General features: G+C 37.4%; 1 protein-coding gene across 1 annotated transcript in view; it reads left to right on the plus strand.

Moving 5' to 3' along the window:
- The window catches only part of PRR16 (proline rich 16), a gene marked incomplete at its 5' end in the record, with an annotated part of 139,779 nt that extends 133,537 nt beyond the window's left edge, over positions 1-6,242 (plus strand). Inside the window, one exon of the mRNA XM_084224988.1 lies at positions 4,883-6,242. The remainder of the gene's footprint in view (positions 1-4,882) is intronic.
- Between the last annotated feature and the right edge of the window lie 233 nt (positions 6,243-6,475).

Consider the following 6,475-nt stretch of genomic DNA (forward strand, 5'->3'; position numbering starts at 1 on the left):
CAGAGCCGGCCCCAGAGGCTGCCGGGCAGACACAGGGCAGGCCGTGGGCCCAGGCCCAGGCAGAGCCGGCCATGGCTGATTACATCCTTTCACCAGGTCCCCTTCTCTAGCGCAGCCACTTCACGAGATCCGGTGGCTGAAGCCAGAGGTGGCACTGCAGCTGGAATTGAACGCAGCAAACACCAAAGACCAGCCGTGGACTTTGACCACCGTGGTCTTTGAGCGATCCTGACACAGCCCCCATGTGGGCTGAAATACCTCACTGTAAGCGCTCCGGCCACAGCCCAGCAGGAATCCCATGACCCACAGGCCTGGGCGAGATTTAACTCTTTCACTGCACAGATGAAACTTGCAAAGCATTGATCCTTTCTTAAGTGAAAGAGGGTAAAGACATGTAGAAGGCAGCATGAGACACTGGGATCAGTGTAGAAGTCAAATTCCAGATGGGAAGGAGAAGGAGGAGATGCCTTTAGTTCTTCTTTTAAAGCTATGGAGAAGAATATAATTAAAACATCAGACTCTTCTTCCCTGAAACTCATTGAAAAGTATGGGGGATGAAGTGTTCAAATTGTAGCAAAGGCATTTATGCTAAAGCAAGCAGATGTTGAAGTAGCTGTGATCTCATGAGGAGTTTGAACAGAGAGTGAGAAGAGTGATGAAGACCCTTTGCCGCCAGGGAAAGAAGAAGATGAAGATGGTCTTAGATAGACTTTGCTCTTGAACAGCTCATCCTTAAAATAGTAACACCATAAGTTGACATGGCCCACAAATGCAGCTGTTGGAAGGTTGTGAAAAGATGGGAGGGACTTCATGATTGCAGATTCCTGGGCGGCTGCTATTCGTGGAATTTAAAAGCCACGAGTGAACTGTGTTCTTGTGGAGAAGTCTCCATGAAATGACAGGAGGGACTCCTCTCCCTTAGTGAATTGAAAAAGAGTGTTCTAGAGGTGATAAACTGACTGAATTGTTTCTGTACATTGGTAGTGGGAAAGAAATGCTTGTAGGGGGAGATATGTTCTGAAGGTTTTAGTCTGATTCTTATTATTTTTTTAGTTCTGTAATTATTTTTTTAGTTCTTTATACCCTTTTGAAGTTTTGAGCCTGCTTAGTATCCCTCCTAATCCTATATCACAGCAGGAAATGACTAAGTATATTCTAGAGGATGCAGTGCTGTTTAGCCAGTACTAGACCCACCACATTAAGTGCATAGGCCAGGAAATCTCAAATTGGCCAACCAAAACCACTATGATGACTTAACAGATGCCATAAGTGTTTAAACAATATCTAGAAGATATCTGCACTATATTTAGGAAGATTTATTACTATGTGATTTTTTTGTAATTTTTTTTTTTTCAAAAAGTAAGAACTCTTGTTGTACTCCTAAATATGTGAGTTCAACTAACTGCTGGGCATGTGCTCTGACTTGCAGTGTTCCTAAGACAGATTATAACATGTGTCCAAATTATACTGTCTGGGCTAAAATAACCCAAATAATGAAGCTTTTTTTTGGCTAGTCGTTCAGGTGCTTCTACCAGACTTAAAATGATGCGGAAATTACATGGCTTAGCAAAAATCAAGTAAATCTCCCTTTCTCAATTGAATAAGAAGTACATTTCCTAGTTGTTTTCTCCTTTTTTCTGGATAAAGAGCATGAGGCTCATCACTGAGAGTATTCCTATCCGTGATCATTGGCATCCTCACTGCACATATCACTTCAAAGTTGATGATGTCTTCTCTATAATTTTCTTGGTGTCTTCCAATCATGTCACTGGATTCGTTGTTTTTTATTTAAAGACCAGTAAATGCAGTGGTTTCTCTGTATCTGAGAATGAGTTAGCCAATTCGTGGGTCTGAAGCTGAAAGGAGACTTCCTTTAGTAGCCTTGTCCCTTAACATTTTCCATCCACCGGGTTCTGCACAGCAACTTGTCCAGAGTCAATATGGTCATGGCCTTGATGAGAATGAGAATGTCCTTGTAGATGGGACTAGGCTCACTCTCCGTTTTTTAAGAAGACTCTGACAAACTGAACAAAGCAGAAGGACGTAGATAGCTTTCAGGTAATATGTGCAACAAAGTAAAATTTATTTTTTAATATGGAAGAGTGATTATCTGGTTTTGCATAATGGGAAGAAGAGCAACATTGGTTTATTTGATTCTCCAGCTTTTGGGACTGAATTATGAGGCTGTAGAAGGAAGAGAATGACATGGTGATGCTGCCTAAGTACTGAAAAGGACAAGGGATGTGGGTGAACAAAATGGTTTCCTGTAAATTGTCTGAGCCCTAACTCCCTAATAATGACTTTATTAGGGCCAGGGTTTTATTACGAGTTTATTGACAAGGTATGCTGTAACAAAATTATTTTGAAATGATGAATTAAATATACAGATCTGAATGTACAGCCTTGCTATCAATAACAGTACAGACTATAGGATCAAAAACTAGACAGGTGAGGATAGGAGTCTGTAATGAGTAGGCAGCTTTTTTTTTTCAGTTTTCTTGCTGCTCACTTCTTCAAGTGTACAATAATGGTTTGCAAATATAGATTTTTGGGGAGGGTAGCAAGAGGAACAGCTGATTTTTTGATGCAGGCATTGCTACCTAATGAATTTTCTGCTGAGCAAGTTTAACCATAATTTTTAGTTTGAACATATCCTTTATGAATGTGGAAAGGTGCAAAATATTTTCATAGTTTTACTCTTTAGCACAGTTAGTATAAAGAAAAAAAGGCAGACTTTTCTTCCTTGGTAGAATGTTGATGAAATAAGGATGGATGTCACATGGTTGTAGGACTTGGAATGAATTGAATTGTGTGGGTTGACAACTCAATGACAGAAATTATGGAGAAATTCAAGTATACTTGATAAATCACTTCCTGGTTTTGTAAGCAGTCATCCTGGGTTTGGTTGGGATAGAGTTAATTTTCTTCTTAGTAGTGCTTTGGATTTAGAATAGGAATAATGATGATTAACACACTGGTGTTTCTGTTGTTGCTAGGGTCGTGTGTACCCTAAATCAAGGATTTTTCAGCTTCCTCTGCTTTGCCAGTGAGGAAGTGGATAAGAAGCCATGAGGGAGCAAAACCAGGAGAGGTGGCCCAAACTGCCTAAAGGGATATTCCATACCACAAACTCATGTCCAGTAAACTGGGGGAGTTGGGTGGGAGCTTCTCAGACAGCTTGACGACAGGCTGGACATCAGTCAGCAGGTGGTGAGCCATATGGAATTGTCTATCACTTTTCTTTCTTGGGGTTTTTTTGTTCTGTTTTGTTTTGTTTTTTTTGTAGTCTCACTTTTGTGACAGTTGTTTTTTGATCATTTTTATTACAGTATTTTTATTTTTTGGGGGTTTATCAATTTTTTTCCTCAGTTCTCCACAGCCCACTGTGTGGTAGGCAGTGATTGAGCAACTGCGTGTTACTGACTGGGATTAAACTATGACAGCATGATATTGTCTACTCAGAGGAAAAAAAAAATCATACTGCTCTTCATGTCTACAGTGCTCAGCATTGTATTTTACTGTATCAGAATCTAAGTTTGAGAAACAACTGTTTTCTGACAACAAATACTATTTGCATTATGTCTTTTGTGAGTATTATTATCATCATCATTATTTTAAATGTATGATAGTTGTACCATATTCATCTTGTTCCTGAGAATTAAGTTGCATTTAAGGATAATACTATCTTTTTTGGTGATTGTAATGAGGCAATAACATACAGGAATCATTAGCCCAAATGTAACTGAAGCCTTAAACTGTGACAGCTGGGAATGTGTTGTGTGTTTTTAGTGATATGAAGACTAACTTCAGTTTAAAAGTAAGCTGCTAACTGATCTTTAGAACACTCTTCTTTTTCATTAACAATGAGAGTCAAACCCTGAACACTTGACTAGGAAAACAACTTCCTGCTAAGCAAGTGGTATCACAAATCTACCATGTTTGCTAGGCTATTGGGTTACACTGGGCTACTGTAACAATTCTGAGTGTTAAATAAGTTTTACTAAATATTTTATCTTTACATTTAGTGCTGGGGGGAAAAACTAACATAATTTATATTACACCGAATTCAGATTCCTATTTTTTTTTGTCTGACAGTGAAATTGTGTCCTACCCCATGACAATCTTTATCAATTTAAATGGTTTGAGTAAGAAACGTGAGGAAATGTGAATGAGGGGCTAGATTCACAAAGCCTATGGCAAAGAAGTGATCTTCCTCCTCATTGAAGTATGTACCTTCAGGTGTAAGTCACCGTAAGTGCATGAGGAAGTTGTTTTTCTTTTCCTCAGGAACTGTGAATTTAATCCTTTAACCCAAATTAGTGTCCTAGCTACCAACTAGAGTATGTATTCTACCAACAAGAGTAAGTATTCTAAGGTCTCTTTTTTAGATACTGCTTCTTTATCTTCCCTAATAAATAAAGGTAGGAAAACTCAGTCAGTCAGGGAACCTCAGTATTAGATTGCAGCATTATTAGTGTTTTAAAAAAGTTAAAACAGTTTCACAAAAATGAATATGAAAAACCCAAATCAGAATTATATATAATATTTTAGTGACTAGACAACTTACTTGTCAGATGGGGACCTTCTGCTGAGTTCACTTACTGTTTAATTTACGAACAAGTATTAGTCCAGATTTCACAGGGGATGTAATAATGTGATTTTAAAGGCACCATTGAAGTTAAACCCATTAACCCCAGAAAAAAAAAAGGCTTGTATACATCATAAAGTGCAACTATAAAAGATGGTTTCAAAATACCATTATTTTTTTGACTCCTGCTTACATGAAAACTAAAGTGATAATTCAAAATTGTATTTTGTTTATTAACTTGTCTATTTAAAGTAACATTTTTTTATAACTTTGCCCTTCTTTTCTTTTTAACAGCACCTTCAGGCTTGAAGGAGTGTCTATATTTGGAGGCACGTCAATTAAGTTGCGTATCAGATTCATCATTGTGACTTCTTGCAGGCCAGATCTGAGAAGTTACCAGGAAACCTGACCCTTAGTGGAGAATGGAAGAACCCTTGAAGTCAGAGCACAACTGAGCACTAGTGTAATCTGCATTGAGTCATCTTTCTCAGATCTGACAGCTACAAGCTGAGTCCTGGCAAAAGCCGCAGCCTTAAATTCCATTCAGTGGGAAAGCAGGATAAGAGAACTCAATGTTTTGCCCCATTGCAGAAACTGCTGTCTCCAAGCCTGACACCTGAGTTCCGTGCTGAGCAACCAGAGTACCAAACAAGGAGTTTTTAATGGGTACAGCCAGCATCAACAAATATTTCAATATGTAGCCAAAAGGAAAAAGGAAGCACTAAGTAATTTCAGAAAATGGATACATTTATTGTAACAGAGGAATGTTACTTTCTGTGGGGAAGAAGACCTCTGTCATCCCTTGTATATATTCAAAGCCATACAGGAACAGGGCATAAGTGAAGTTAAGTCACTTAAAAGAATGCTGTCTCCTGTCCTCCACCCAACTTTGAGGAAGTTCTGCTCTTAGAGATTGCATCTCGATGCACTTCTATTATTTGCACTGTCACTTCCATTCAGGGTAATGATGTGTGCCACCATTTGCACAGATGGCCCCAGGAGATTTTTGACCACAAGAAGCTATACTTTGCCAGGGCTCCAAATGGAATTAAAAAGTTAGAACTGAAGAAAGACATTTATGCTCTCTTTCACTATGGGGATCTCTTCACAGAAAGGATTACAGTCCTTTCTTAGGATGAAATAAATTCATGCATATACATACATATATACATATGTATATATATGAAGAAGAAGCAACATGATAAGGTGTATTTAAAAAGGGGATATAATCTTTTTTAATAGCATCCATTTTTTTTATCATATTAGCAGCTGAGAAATTTAATCTATTGAATTATACATCAAAAAATGTTTCTTGTTGAACATTGACATTTAGTCCCAGTTACTGCTAAAGAAGTCATTTGTAATATGTACTTGACACAAAATTTTTCTAGCCATTTGTCTATACTTCATGGAGAAATCTAACAGACAAGCAACATTTTCAGTTTATTTTTCTAAATAAATGTGTTGTTTGTATTATTTGCAGTCATTCATTCTGGCTGGTTTTCATTATCTCCAAAAGTGATTTAAAGACAGAACCAAAACACAGGGATTGTTTGTTCTTGTTAAGCTGTAATGATTTGCTGAATGAAAGCTTTAATATAAATACTGTAATTTGTAAAATGATGAAGTATATTTATATAGGCAAATATGTATGGAAAACAAAAGGAGGTATTTTAACTCTTAATTTCAGAACATAGTTTATTTTAATATCCACAGGAAGAAATTAAATATATAATGAGATAGGGTTTTTATTATCAATGAGTTTTAGTAAGTGAAAATTTGGATGTTTAAGAATGAAATGAATGTAGTCAAATAATGGTGGTTTCCCAAATTATAGAGACCTTTTGCCAGCTGTCTCATTTTACTGAAAAACTGGTTTAGTCATTT

Source organism: Fringilla coelebs (genome assembly GCF_963513975.1).
Source record: "Fringilla coelebs genome assembly, chromosome: Z".
Taxonomy (NCBI): Eukaryota; Metazoa; Chordata; class Aves; order Passeriformes; family Fringillidae; genus Fringilla; species Fringilla coelebs.